A 16,279-nucleotide genomic window follows, 5' to 3' on the forward strand; every position below is an offset into this window, starting at 1 on the left:
TTTAAAAATATTATTTTTCAATTTAAATTTTTTTTATTTTAAATTAAAATTTTTTTTAATTTTTAATTCTTATTTTATATTTTTTAAAAATTATTACTTTTCAATTATTATTCTTCACTGCAAAAAACCTGGTTTTTAAAAATATATATTTTTATTTAGATTATTTTTCTTAGTCAAGAGTAGTCAAGACTACTACAAATAATGGAACTTTCATTTTAAATTAGGGATTCGCGATCGCAACGCTCGAGTACGCCGTCTAGCGGGAGCCTGTAAATATCAGACATTAATTTATCACGTTTTCATTTAGTTCCATCGAAATCATTGACAGAATCAGACGCCATTTTTTAGCAGCAAATAAGAAACAAAATTTCCCTAACGAAAAGGCCGAAGAACTTGAAAAAAATCTCCAGAATATTAGTAAATCTTTCAGGAACAGAACACGCCAAACATTTGAAGAAAAATTTCTCAATAATTTTTAATTTCTATTATCAACAAACTTGCAACTGATGACTTCCGATTTCGGATACTGTTACAGATGTGTGTATTAAGGTAAAATGCATTTCTTCTGTCTTCAATTCATTACGAATTAAAGTGAAGTCAACATTGCTTTCGTCATTCCAGTGAATAAATATGAATTCAGAACATACAGAATTGTAATAGTTATAGCATATTCTTCTTCGTTATAGAATAGTATATATTTCTGTATCCATATAATTCGGAAAACAACAATAAAAAATTATCCAAGTTACTTGAAATAGTACCATTTGTGCTGATTCTTAATTAAGTTTAATCGTTTTCTTGGTAAGTATTTTTTAGTTTTGAAAGAATAAGTTCAACTAGAATTCAGCTATTCTGTTTTTAGCTACATATTCAAATTAATATCAATTATAAAATTTTGTTGTGTCGTATGTTATCTAAAAGTAATGAAGGGATAAACTATGTATCTATTATTTGAGAATAAGGTTTTCAAACAAGGAACTTATCATTTTGGAATTCTCCGGGAATTATAAATCAGGTAAGTGCAATGATTTTTACAATAAAAAATTTGCTTGTAAATATTTTTTTTTTCATTTGATGATGGTTCTCTACAGAATGGTTTTTTACGTCTGATTAAGAACTATAAGAATAATAAAAAAAGAAACAATGTGAAAGTTTTTATTTCAATGTAAAGAATTCTTAAAATCGTTTTTTTATCCTAAGAATTCTTTATTTTAAGTTTTTTAGTTTATAATTTTTTGATAAAAATTGTTCTCAAAATACTTTTTTTGAAAAATTAAATGGTATAACATTATGTGTTTATGTATACTTCTTGTATATTCCAATGTTTGAAGTAATATGATTCAGAAAAGTATGGAATAAAAATTCGGTACTTACGTATTAACGCCACCGCCGCTACAGATTTGGCGGTTCTTAATTGCCGCCAATCTACACTTAAAATTTTTGCGACAATTTACTTAAAATAAAACACTTTATTTAAAATCAAAATAGTCAATCGGATTTCGGTGGAAAATGAGCCGATATAGAGTTTAGCATAGATTCAAAACAATCATATCGCCATATGAACTCTGATAAATAAGATTCCAAATGAAATAACATTTCCAAAACGCACGTTTACCAAGATAAAGTTTCATGTTGTGGGAATTGGTACATTTTCGTTTTTTCGGTAAAATATTTCCCTCCTGAAAAAATAAAATTACATCTTGTTTTGTTTTTGGCAAATCCCAAAGACGAATTTTCGTAGCACTAAAAATGGCGACAAAAAAGAATTGTTTTTGTTTCGTCAGCATTCTTTATTTTACGTTTCTTAGTTTCTAAATAATGATTTTTATTGAAACTTGAAATTTTTTGATAAAAATTGTTGTCAAAGAACTTTGTTTACAAAATTAAATTTCATAAAATTATGAGGCTTATGTATACTTTTTGTTCATTTTAATTTTTGAAGTAATATGATTCTTAAAACTATAGAATGTAAAGTTTAAATGGGCCTTTCATGTTATATCATTAAATTTAGTAATACTATTTTTTGGGCATTAGGTTTTAACTCTTATAAGAATATACATATTTTTTTCTGTTAATGTACAAATATTTTTCCGATGTGTTTTGGATATTCCTTCTCTAATAAAAAGAGATACCATTTTGTTTTCGTTTGCGAAAACAAAATGATTTCGCAAACAAAATTTCGTTGTTTTTGTTTTCGAAAGAATATCAAGCATTTTTCTTTTTTAAATTTAATTAGCCACAATAAAGAAGGAACGTTGCAATGCTGCGTGCTACATTAACGACGTCTCTAGAGTAACTGAATGACTGTTCATATAGAAATCGCAGGTATTAGTCTCATACAACAACGCCCCCTATAGTTCGTTGCGATCGCGAATACAAAAATCCTTATGGAAAAACAATACCTTTACGACTTTCATTAGTTTTATGCTGATGACAACCGAAACAATCTGGAAATGAATGAGGAAAAACTGGATCCTACCACGCGATTTTTCAGCCAATAAAAATACTCAGACAATTCGCGATCGCAACGAACTATAGGGGGCGTTGTTGTGTGAGCCGCTTACCTGCGATTTCTATATGAACCGTCATTCAGTTACTCTGGAGACGTCGTTAACGTAGCGTGTAGCATTGCAACGTTCCTTCTTTATTGTGGCTAATTAAATTTAAAAAAGAAAAATGCTTGATATTCTTTCTTCTGCAAACGAAAACTAAATGGTATCTCTTTTTATTAGAGAAGGAATATCCAAAACGCATCGGAAAAATATTTGTACATTAACAGAAAAAAATATGTATATTTCTTATAAGAGTTAAAACCTAATTTCCCGAGAAATAGTATTACTAAATTTAATGATATAACATGAAAGGCCCATTTAAACTTTACATTCTATAGTTTTAAGAATCATATTACTTCAAAAATTAAAATGAACAAAAAGTATACATAAGCCTCATAATTTTATGAAATTTAATTTTGTAAGCAAAGTTTTTTGACAACAATTTTTATCAAAAAATTTCAAGTTTCAATAAAAATCATTATTTAGAAACTAAGAAACGTAAAATAAAGAATGCTGACGAAACAAAAACAAAAAAAAAAAACAATTCTTTTTTGTCGCCATTTTTAGTGCTACGAAAATTCGTCTTTGGGATTTGCCAAAAACAAAACAAGAAGCAATTTTATTTTTTCAGGAGGGAAATATTTTACCGAAAAAACGAAAATGTACCAATTCCCACAACATAAAACTTTATCTTGGTAAACGTACGTTTTGGAAATGTTATTTCATTTGGAATCTTATTTATCAGAGTTCATATGGCGATATGATTGTTTTGAATCTATGCTAAACTCTATATCGGCTCATTTTCCACCGAAATCCGATTGACTATTTTGATTTTAAATAAAGTGTTTTATTTTATGAATTGTCGCAAAAATTTTAAGTGTAGATTGGCGGCACTTAAATACCGCCAAATCTGTAGCGGCGGTAGCGTTAATAAGTAAGTACCGAATTTTTATTCCATACTTTTCTGAATCATATTACTTCAAACATTGGAATATACAAGAAGTATACATAAACACATAATGTTATACCATTTAATTTTTCAGAAAAAGTATTTTGAGAACAATTTTTATCAAAAAATTATAAACTAAAAAACGGAAAATAAAGAATTCTTAGGATAAAAAAACGATTTTAAGAATTCTTTACATTGAAATAAAAACTTTCATATTGTTTATTTTTTTATTATTCTTACAGTTCTTAATCAGACGTAAAGAACCGTTCTGTCCATCATCAAATGAAAAATAAATATTTACAAGCAAATTTTTTATTGTAAAAATCATTGCACTTACCTGATTTATAATTCCCGGAGAATTCCAAAATGATAAGTTCCTTGTTTGAAAACTTTATTCTCAAATAATAAATGCATAGTTTATCCCTTCATTACTTTTAGATAACATACTGCACAGTAAAATTTTATAATTGATATTAATTTGAATATGTAGCTAAAAACAGAATAGCTGAATTCTAGTTGAAATTATTCCTTCAAAACAAAATAATAATTACCAAGAAAACGATTCAAATTTATTAATAATCAGCACAAATGAATCTATTTCAAGTAGTTCGGATGATTCTTTATTGTTGTTTTACGAATAATAGATACAGAAATATATACTGTTCTATAAAGAAGAACAATATTCTATAACTACATATTATACAGTTCTGTGCATATTCTGAATTCTTATTTATTCATTGGAATGACGAAAGCAATGCTGATTTCACTTTAATTTGTAATGAATTGAAGACAGAAAAAATTATTTTACCGTAATGCACACAATCTGTAACAGCAAGTTATCATGAAATTGGAAGTTATGTTGTTGGTAATAGAAAGGTAAAAATTATCCAGAAATTGTTCTTCAAATGCTTGGCGTGTTCTGCTTCAATGTTTGGCATGTTCTGATTAGTTTTTTCAAGAAGTTCTACCTTTTCCTTAGGGAAATTTTGCTTCTTATTTGCTGCTAATGAAATGGCGTCCGTCGTTGCCAATGGTTTTGTGGGAACTAATGTCCGATATTTTCAGTCTCCCGCTAGATGGCGTACTCGAGCGTTGCGATCGCGAATAAAAATCTTTTCACCTGACATGTAATACTAATTTGAAATAATGGAATCGACAACAAAAGACAATCTCGAAAATAATTTATTTTTAAAATTTTAATTTTATTTTACTTTGTATGTCTTTTTTCTCTTCATTTTCATGCATTGTCATCCAATTCTGAACTATGTGCCAAATTTGAAGTTTGTAGCTAGTCGGGAAGTTAGTTTAAAATCGATTACAAAATTCCACCCGGACAGACATACACGAAGGCAAGTTTATATAAACGTGGTAATAATAAAAATGATGAAATTTATTATCTAATATACATAATTCTCTTACGTGGTTCCCAAATTTTTCCTGTATTTCTTTTCCGCCGGTGGCAACGTTTGGTTTGCTTTGTTTCCGTTTTGAAAACACCAAAGCATTCTGCCTTTTAATGATGTGCTTCTGATCTAATATATATAATTCTTTACGTGGCTCACAAATTTTGGCTGAAGTACTTTGTACAACTAAATATAGGATTCTTTTCTCAACGCTTAAATATTTACTTTATTTTCTTCATTTATAGAGAAAACAGTCGGCAAAGAATTCTGTTAGGTTAAAAAACATTTCGCTAAAAAAAGAACGAATTCTAAAGGAAATAAAAATAAACGAATCCCGCCCATGTGAACCAAGAGTTCAATGAAATAGCTGATTCCTTGGCTAAAAATGCCAGAGATCTAAATCAAAATTCAATCCCAACCACGTTGGCAGATGCAAATGCTTTTGCAAAGTCAAGACTATTCACCCCTTTAAAACTCAAAGCCCACGATCAAATAACTAATCTTGACATCGATAGGAAGACAGCCACTACTCTCATCAGACTAAGAACAAAACATCTTAAAAACATGAAAATTTCTACAGATAAGATTAGAAAATATCAAAACTGTGGCAACTGTCTTAATGTGGAACTGACACCATATCATGTTCATTTCATGACGACATTCGTTTAGTGTTTCATCCATTCGGAGAAGATATATGGATCTGGAATTGCAGAATAAAGGTTAGTCATTACTAATTTAATAATTTACTAGATTGAACATAAGTCAAAACTTTAAATGCGTTTTTCTCAAAACGCTGTTTTTTGACCTGGCCTAACGTTCTTCTCATGATCTATACAACGAAATAAGTTGTTCTTTATTTTAAATTACGTAAAAATATATTCTTTAGAAAGTAGCATAGGATTTTTTTAATATTTTTATGTTTCGATTTTATATTAGTATTTTAATAAATATTTTTTTAATGATCCATTTTGGTAATTTTGTGAATATCAAAAAACCGCTATGCTACTTTTTAGATAATGTCTTTATGTTTCAGAAAATCTAAACAAAATCGTTTTCCTATGTTTCAGGACTTCTAAATCCATGAGGCCAGTGAAATGCTACTTTTTGATGACCAGCCACACACGGAGCTGCCACCAACTTATTTTTTATTATTTCGTAAATTTTTATTTTAAAAATAGACTTAAATTGTAGCTAAATAACATTAAAAAAAACAAGGAGTCTCTGCATTGTCTCTATTACTTAAAAAGAAAACGTTAAACGAGATCAAACAAGACGTTATCAAACAAGAAAAACGTTAATATTTTACCACCTCAGGGTGGGGTCCCCCCTTAAGTGACCTCAAAGCAACCGGATGGAAAGTCAAGGCTCAAGATAAGGTAGCTTGGAATAGAATGCAATTTCCAATGTAATTTCAAGTAATTTATAAAAATAAATCTTAATGTACAAAAATTGAATAAAATGTATATAGATTAAAGGTTTTCCGGGATGTTTATGCTGCATATTTTTAATATTGCGTTTCAAAAAGTGTACTTGCATGCATTTAAAATTGGGTCGAAACGTGCAGTTATACGATGAGAGAGTGCTGAGAGTTCGAATAGCAAAGCAATAAGAATTGGTGGGTTGATGAAAACAGCGAGAAGGGTATAGGATTTAAAAAGTGTACTTGCATGCATTTAAAATTGTGTCGAAACGTGCAGTTATACGATGAGAGAGTGCTGAGAGTTCGAATAGCAAAGCAATAAGAATTGGTGGGTTGATGAAAACAGCGAGAAGGGTATAGGATTTAAAAAGTGTACTTGCATGCATTTAAAATTGGGTCGAAACGTGCAGTTATACGATGAGAGAGTGCTGAGAGTTCGAATAGCGAAGCAATAAGAATTGGTGGGTTGACGAAAACAGCGAGAAGGGTATAGGATTTAAAAAGTGTACTTGCATGCATTTAAAATTGGGTCGAAACGTGCAGTTATACGATGAGAGAATGCTGAGAGTTCGAATAGCAAAGCAATAAGAATTGGTGGGTTGATGAAAACAGCGAGAAGGGTATAGGATTTAAAAAGTGTACTTGCATGCATTTAAAATTGGGTCGAAACGTGCAGTTATACGATGAGAGAGTGCTGAGAGTTCGAATAGCAAAGCAATAAGAATTGGTGGGTTGATGAAAACAGCGAGAAGGGTATAGGATTTAAAAAGTGTACTTGCATGCATTTAAAATTGGGTCGAAACGTGCAGTTATACGATGAGAGAGTGCTGAGAGTTCGAATAGCAAAGCAATAAGAATTGGTGGGTTGATGAAAACAGCGAGAAGGGTATAGGATTTAAAAAGTGTACTTGCATGCATTTAAAATTGGGTCGAAACGTGCAGTTATACGATGAGAGAGTGCTGAGAGTTCGAATAGCAAAGCAATAAGAATTGGTGGGTTGATGAAAACAGCGAGAAGGGTATAGGATTTAAAAAGTGTACTTGCATGCATTTAAAATTGGGTCGAAACGTGCAGTTATACGATGAGAGAGTGCTGAGAGTTCGAATAGCGAAGCAATAAGAATTGGTGGGTTGACGAAAACAGCGAGAAGGGTATAGGATTTAAAAATTGTACTTGCATGCATTTAAAATTGGGTCGAAACGTGCAGTTATACAATGAGAGAGTGCTAAGAGTTCGAATAGCGAAGCAATAAGAATTGGTGGGTTGACGAAAACAGCGAGAAGGGTATAAGATTTAAAAAGTGTACTTGCATGCATTTGAAATTGGGTCGAAACGAGCATTTATACGATGAGATAGTGCTGAGAGCTCGAATTGCGAAGCAATAAGAATTGGAGGGCTGATGAAAACAGCGAGCAGGGTATAGGATTTATTTATTATTAAATATTTTCGCTTATAATTCAAAAATCTAAGTGACATCACAAGAATTACATAGCACTGTTGCATAATTGGAAATAGTGAATCCACTTGTCGTGAATATCAATCATAACAGTAAATAAGGATGTTTTACACATATTAACACTCCATTAAGATGCTCCCTTGAAGTAATCCATTGAAGGGGAAAATCGCAGCTACAAAAAGATGCTACCAAAAAAATTCTCAGACTGACAACTACGCTGGAATAGTAATTCCCTCAACGGCGTAAAATATGATGCATTCAATTTCCCTTTCTTCAGGGATATTTTGCGCCTGCTTGATTCCTGACAATACATAAGAAAAAGTAAATGTCTCTTGATCAACCAAGCGGGATTTCGTAATGATAATTTTCCCCATTTTGTGACGTCACTTGAAAGTGATATATTATAAAGATTCTCATTGGATATACACTTTTTATTATTTCGGGAATCAACATTATCATTCATAAATTCGATCAGATTCCTACGAAACCCACAGCAAGTTTCAGGTAAGAATCCTCCAGAATTCTTATATTTTTTGCTTGATATTATTAAGAATTTAGTTATATTAAATTTAGCTGTCAATTCATGCATTGCAAGAGTGCTCTAACAGATAATCTATGCAAATTATGTATTTGAATATTTTGCATTAAAATTGGTGCATTCCATTCGTGAAATTTATCAAACAAATCATAATGTGTAAAACAGTATTTTACAGACGAGAGAATATCCTTGGCATTCACCTAACATGATGATTTTTTGCTAAAATATAGTTTAAATCGTTAGAACACTTCATAAAAAAGTACATTTTGAAAACATGACGAAATTATATTTGAGTTATAGTAATTATAATAATTCGAAATCAATTCCTCCTTAATTTATTCAACTTCGAAAAAAGAGATAAGTTCTCTTTAGAGAACGAATATTTTTAATCCAAAATTAATACCTCTCTAATTTATTGAACTTCGAAAAAAAAACTTCTTTTTAGAGGATGAATATTTTAAATTCAAAATCAATTATACTTATCAATTATACTAATCAATTATACCCTAACTTATTAAACTTCGAAGAAAGGGATAAGTTCTCTTCAGAGAACGAATATTTTATAATTCAAAATCAACAACCCCCTAATTTATTCACTTCGAAAAAAAGATAAGTTCTCTTTGGAGAACGAATATTTTTGTGACGGATTTGGAATTTAAAATAAGATCATTTACATACTTAAAGTTATAGTCTCGAACTATTAAAATATTCTCTTAAATTGTAAAAATTCGATTACCAGATTAAAAGTTATTCAGATGATCTATATTTATTTTGTGCTCTATACAGTGTTTCTAAAAGTAGTCCAACAACAACAACAAAAGTAGTTCTCCATTTTAGTTTTGAAAATGCATACGAATTACATTTTTATAATTTAGCCAATTCTTCAATCAGAGCTTGTTTGCCAAATACTGTCAATAAAGAGTAAAGACAACTATTCAATTGGCACTCAAAAATGAGTCATTCTGCTTCTCTTATTTTTCCCTTTTTTTTATTTTTTAAAATTAATATAATAGAAAAAAAAATTTCTTTTTAAGTATCATCTAAGTTATATTTCACTTTAGTGTGTTTTTTAAGAATCCCTTTGTAAGCTACGAAACTGTGTCTACGAAACTATCTTAGTGAATTTTCTTGGCATTTAATGATCAGAAATAGCCAAATAAGAGCATGAAGACAAAATCAAGTACCATCTTATTTATCTGATATTAAAATAACATGTTATGTTCATGTTATTTTAATTGCATGTCTGTTCGTAACTTCATTATTCTTGAGCACCTCTTCTCCTAAAATTCTGTGTGTAAATTCAGTTTTCATTTCTTTTCAGATTAAAACTTAACCCCAATTAGGTTCAAGAATGAAATTCATCTATATCATCACTTCTTGTATCTGTTTCCTGGCTTATCTCTCGCCACCTGTCGACAGTTTTGGATGCAGTGCTGCAATGTGTCCCATATTTCCAATATTTAGTTCGATCTGTTGTGTAATGGCGCATCAATGTTGCCATTTAGCCTTGCAGAGGGTTAAAGGACCTTTAGTTGAGTGTGATAAGGAGGATGATAAAGCTACTGCCACAACAGGAAATGAAATCGTATCTGCGCCAAGGTTTGAGAACTTGTAATATCTTTAATTTAAGTATTTGACTGCCGACCGGCCTGGGGGATCTATGGGGCAGGGAACTGTCCTTGCATCAGAAAAGTCCTGGGTTCGAATCTCGGGCAAGGCATGGATGTTTCTTTCTCTCTCTCTGTGTGTGAATGTGAATAATATATATATATATATATATATATATATATATATATATATATATATATATATATATATATATATATATATATATATATATATATATATATATATATATATATATATATATATATATATATATATATATATATATATATATATATATATATATATATATATATATATATATATATATATATATATATATATATATATATATATATATATATATATATGTATATATATGAATCCGTAATTTTTACGGTGAGCCTGGTTTGAGCAGAACGTACTATAATGTCTGGGACAGTTCAAAATCTCGCAAAAATGAGATGTACGTTCGGCCGTAATAAATTTTTTTCATGCCCAGTGGATACTCATAATTATTATGGTGCCTCCCGGCACCATAATTAATGTAGATGTATATTGCGAGGTTTTGACATGTCTGGCAATTTAAAGTAATCGGTGTTTGTTTTATCTCCACCGTCGTTGAGCAGCCCACCTAATTTTTGAGTTTACGATTACCAGTGTTCAACTCCGTAGCCTTGTGAACTTGAATTCAATCCAGAAGACAAGGGAACTCCTATATCAAATAGTGGAAGAAATTTGCCTTCGTGGAGGACTTTTTGATGGAACTAAACCACATTTGCTTTACATGTAGAGGAAAATCGCGAAAACTTCCCACGGTTAGCCTGATGGCAAGGGAAATCTAACTCATGATCCTTCTACCACTGGGGATACTTTACGTCAGAACTATGGTTGGTGCGAGTTGCGTGCGGAATTTATTTCGAACCCTGGTCACCTCGATGGGAGGCAAGAGCTCTATACCCTGAGCCACCATGGCTCATCTGAGTTTGCTTGTTGAGTGACAACGCTCGTCCTCACATAGCGCTTCAAACTAAAGCACTACTCAAACGTTTCAAATGGAAAATTTTAGATAATCCGGCATACATCCCGGACCTTGCACCTAGCAACTCTAACTTATTCCTATACCTGCAAAAAAGCATCTTGCTTTTTTGCCACATAATAAAACTTTTACTACTATGACAGGATCAAAATTGAAGTGTGGTCCCGACAATAGACGGCAACATTCTATGTCTGTGAAATACAAAAGTTCGTCCCCAAACTTAACAAATGCTTCGGAAATGGTGGGAAATATGTCGAAAAATAAGGCATGTATGTACCAGCAAGTAATTTGTAACGTGCATGTAATCAATTAAAATATTTTTAAGTGGTATGCGGCATTGAATCTTATCGTTTCGAAAAGGCCTATTATGTAAAGCAGAGATATTGCAAGTTACGGCTTACGCTTGTTTTGAAAGTAATTCGTAATTGCAGAGCAGGTTTCCAATAATTAATTGGTACATTTGCTCATGATAAAATTGTTAAGCCTCTCTTCTCTAGACCTAACTCAATTGTCAAATAGGTACAGGTGGAGTCGGAAAATTATAAGTCTGGTTTTAATCCTTTTTATTTAATTTTCACTAATAAATAACTTTGGATATTTACTCTTTTCGGCAGTACCTTTTGATTCGTGTAAAATATTCGCCGTCGAGAGACGAAGCAGAATTTGTGCCAGGCGAATCAGAATTTGATTTGAAAGCTTGAGGTATTTTAGATTCTCTATTAATTTTTTTCATACAAAATTATACCAATACAGCTCTGAAATCAGCAACTTTTGAAAGGTATTTAAATAGTAAACAGTTATTTGTTTCTGGAATTTTGATGAGGATCTTGCAATTGACGTTAAAAGAATTTTTAGCATCATCCCAATCGGTTTTCATCAGTTGTAAAATTAAATTGAAAAAAAATATTAAAAACTGAAAAAACTGTAGTTTTAAATGACTGACTCAAAACTCCAAATCGCTTCACCTTATTGTTTCTAAGTTTTGAGGAAAAATCTTTCTGAAAGTTATCAAGCGCTATTTCTCATTATCTAATAAAGCAATCCATTCATTTTCAAAATTTTTAAATTCTAATTACTGCCAAATGATACTATATTATTAAAAGCTTATTAAGTTAAAAAAATATCAAGAAAAAAAAGCCAACAATTTTATCTAAGATTCAAAATAGCGAGGGTAGAACACTGTAAAAAATTCCGGATTAAATTAAGGTATAAAGTACCATGATTTTGAGTGCCTCATTTGTAAATTCCATTCAACCATAAAATCTATTTTTAACGCAAAATATTATACCGTAATTTTTAAGTATTATTTATTTAATTAGAGTGATTCAGTATTTTTTCGGTAATAATTACTGTAAAAATTATGGTATATCAGTTTTTTGTTACGTAACATGTTCCGGTAAAAATGGATTTTATGGTAAAAAGTAAAGACAACCTGAGTGCTGATACGTTTTACCTTAATTTGATCTGGAATTTTTGGCAGAGAGGCCTCTTAACAATGAAGTTTTATATTTCCTATATCTACAGGTAAGTTTTAACTATCTAAAATAGCATGAATTATTTGGTATCATAACCAAAAAACTCACAATACCCGCAACAATATGACAGTGTAACATAAACCAATAGCATCATATTCAATATTTATCAACTAATTCTCTTACTTCAACTTTTGATTCAATTTTATTATTTTCATTTGATTTGTTAAATTATACTATAATAATAATTTTTTTGCATTACAGAAGTTCTAGTTTATACTTTTTGCCTCCTTTTCCACGTTATCGTTGAATCAATCCGCTGCATCCGAATTGAGGTAACTTTTTATTAACATTTATTTGAATGTAATTCATGTTTTAATGAGTTCTGTGCAGATCCTTCGGTGATAATATTTATAGATTTATTTCAGTTTAAAATTCCATAATTTTTAACGAAAAACTTGTTTTCAAAATAAGTAAACTTTTCCAAAATAAATATACTTTTTGCCTCCTTTTCCACGTTATCGTTGAATCAATCCGCTGCATCCGAATTGAGGTAACTTTTTATTAATATTTATTTAAATGTAATCCATGTTTTAATAAGTTTTGTGCAGATCCTTCGGTGACAATATTTATAGATTTTTTTTTCAGATTAAAATTCTATATTTTTTAACGAAAAACTTGTTTTCAAAATTAGTAAACGAAAAGTTTCATTATTTTTTTTTACTTAAAACTTTTTCTTTATTTGGTATAATATTTAAGTTTGGTATAAACTAATTTATATCGAACTTGATGTAATATTGAAGATTCTATTTTACATAAATATTCTGTATGTTCATCGCATCCAATTTCCAAACGTATGGTAATAAATTATCAAACTAAATTATCATAATAAATGATCATAATAAATTATCATAATAAATAAAGGCTAAATTATTTTTTTTGAAATTTTAAACTTTTATTTTTAACTTAGATTTAGACTTAGATTTCAAAACTAAACTTTTTATTTAAAATTACAGCTGAATTGGTTTGGAAATTTAGTGGCAACGAATTTATATAACATTAATAATCAATAGCGTTTGAAAGAAAGAAGTCAGATCCGTCTCAGAACAAGAGATTTAAGTCAAATCTGACTGAGCAGTTTTTGATATTCTTTTCGTTTTTTGCTATATTTGATATTTTCAAACCTATTTTATGTTACGGACTGATGTTCACTATTATTGCATGCAAAATATGAAATATGTACTTAGCGATAAGTACGATGTCGTTTTATACAATAAATAAATAAAATAAAAAGTAACAAAAAGTTTTTTTCTAAAAATTAAATTTGTTCTAGAAGTTAAAAACAACATAAATCATGTCAGAACTAGATATAGTAAATTAGGAAGATTTAGATTAATTGAATTATGCATCTTAAGAATTGAAATATAAACCATAACCAACAATTAAAATGTAAAACATGTTAATCGTCAATATCATTTAAATAAAATATGAAAAAAAGCATCGGACAGTAACATAAATGTAAATGTTTAAAACGATAACCATTAGTAAAAATAAATTATGTTATTGTTTCTGATTAGTAAGGTTTAAATTAAGCGTAGCGCGACACTTTTTGTTTTTAGAAAACTGTTAATCTATTTTAAGTTTTGCTCATGCACTTATATAAATATACACACATATCAAAAAATAAATATGCATATGAACACGAAACTTAAAATAAACGAACCGTCTATAAATAAAATGTGTGCCCCCTCACGTACTATCAGCAGTATATGTTGTAGTCGTTTTTTTTAAAACAATAAACTGATTTTTATATTTTAGTATTATAATTTATTTTAGATCAATTCTAATATTTAGGTCATGATGTATACTTTGCTAAAGACGCTCAGGAAAATGTAACCTTTAAAGATGTCTGGAAATTAATCTGAAGTCATTTTCAAGCCATTTGTTTAACTGATTATGAATACGTTTCGTTATTTCTAGAATTTCCAAGTCGTTAAAAAATATATAACAGTTGTAAAAATTTAATTCATGATTTTTTTTCTCTTTACTATTTTACTTAACATGAAAAGGATATTTGATGAGCAAAATCTCTCTTTACTAATAAATTTTATTATCTTTGTTTTTACTGCTCTTTTAAAGTATAATTCTAAACATTTCTTTTATTCTGTGGCATTTGTAAATGAAAATTTCTCACCTTCTGATTTATTATCTGTCATTCGTCAAAATATATTTTTTAACCCTTGATTTGTCTTTTATCATTTTTAATTGCATATTTTTCAATTTCTATTTTATTCATTGATAATTGTAAATGCTTCTGATTCATTCGCTACTATTTGTAAATGCATATTTCTTAGTTTCTGGTATATTCTCCACCATTTGTAGATGTTTTCTTTTTCTCAATTTCTGGTTCCTTTCTCTCTGCCATTTGCAAATGCAAATTTCAGTTTTTTGGTTTATTCTCTACCATTTGTAAATGCATTATTCTCAGCTTCTGATTTCTTCTCTGTAATTGTAGATGCAAATTTCTCAACATTTGGTTTATTCTCTGCCATTTGTGAATGCAAATTTCTCATTTTTGGTTTATTCTGTGCTACTTGCATTTGCTAATTTCCTAACTTTTAACTGCTCCGTTACAGATGTATCTTTTTCTGAATTTTGCATAGTTTCTGTAATTTATATATAAATAAGAATTTGAATTCTGTTTATTCTTTTTAATAAGTGCGTCATTCATTTATTTAATGCTGTTTTCACTGCATATTTCTATGCTATATAGTTTGATAATTAAACTGTTTTATTGTAAACTAGCTAACATCTTCCTTTTGCAAATAAAAGCTATGTAAAAATTTACAAAAAGCTTTCAGTAATTAAAGAAAATTTTTAAACTATAATAAATAAAAAAGTGTTAATCATTTATTTTAATACTAGTTTTTTATTCTTGTATTCATATTTAAAAATTTTTTATAATGTTTATGTTTAAACTGTTAAAAGAAATCTGTTATAACGTAAATAATTTTAAAAAGAAAGGCAACAAATTCAGATTTATTGCTTCCTCTTCGTTTTGCTAAATCATATGTATTTCTTAAAAAAAATAAAAAGTTATTATTATATTTTATATCATTGATTAATTATTAAAAGAGCATTGTGAACACTAGCTATTTAATTTTACAGGTGATTTGAACTTTAAATATTAAATTATACATGAAAAATTAACGATTTAAATGCTAAAAACAGTTAAATAATGCATGATTTTCATGTAAATTGAAATTTATGGTATTTCATATTTCCATTGAATGCTTTCTTCAGAAAGGTTTCTGAACTTTAATGCCAAAATTGTTTCGAATTTAACGCATAAATTATAAATTTTGCACAAGGGTTAAATTCACACAACGTAGATTTTAAATTTGTTCATTTTTGTATTAGTGAAAATGAACTCTAGTTAATAATTTAGCTAAATAATTATAATTTTTTTATTTGTTTATTTTTTTGCTGTATTATAGTAACTTCTTTCAATACTTATGTATATTAAATAAATCATATAAAAATTTAGTTTTAGTAGTTAAATGTAGTATTTTGTAAATTTGATATAATTATTCTTTTGATATTGTTTGTATTTATCATTGTGAATAAAATAACTTATATCTTATCGCTTTAAGTGTTTTATTAAAAGCATTTTCTTGGATATATACGCACGTTTTTCCAACCTACACTAAGTGATTCCGAACCTTTTTCTCCTTTTAAAACCTTTCCTTTTTCTAAAATTCAAAAGAACTTAACTGTCCTATTGCATAATCAGTTAAGAAGGGAAAAACAATAAAACTATCTAGATTTTCATTCAGGCTGATTA

General features: G+C 29.0%; 1 long non-coding RNA gene across 2 annotated transcripts; it reads left to right on the forward strand.

Annotated features, from left to right (window-relative positions):
* Window positions 1–8,139: 8,139 nt before the first annotated feature.
* LOC107456130 (uncharacterized) lies at window positions 8,140–16,076 on the forward strand. Of its 2 annotated transcripts, none has more exons than XR_015435543.1 (4): window positions 8,140–8,285; window positions 9,641–9,918; window positions 12,700–12,770; window positions 14,272–16,076. It is a non-coding gene; the product is annotated as an uncharacterized LOC107456130 (long non-coding RNA). The 2 variants fall into 2 exon arrangements; XR_015435542.1 differs by having other exon boundaries at window positions 14,290–16,076.
* Window positions 16,077–16,279: the final 203 nt, after the last annotated feature.

This window comes from Parasteatoda tepidariorum, chromosome 7 (assembly GCF_982258835.1).
Source record: "Parasteatoda tepidariorum strain Cologne lab strain chromosome 7, Ptep-v5.0, whole genome shotgun sequence".
NCBI lineage: Eukaryota > Metazoa > Arthropoda > Arachnida > Araneae > Theridiidae > Parasteatoda > Parasteatoda tepidariorum.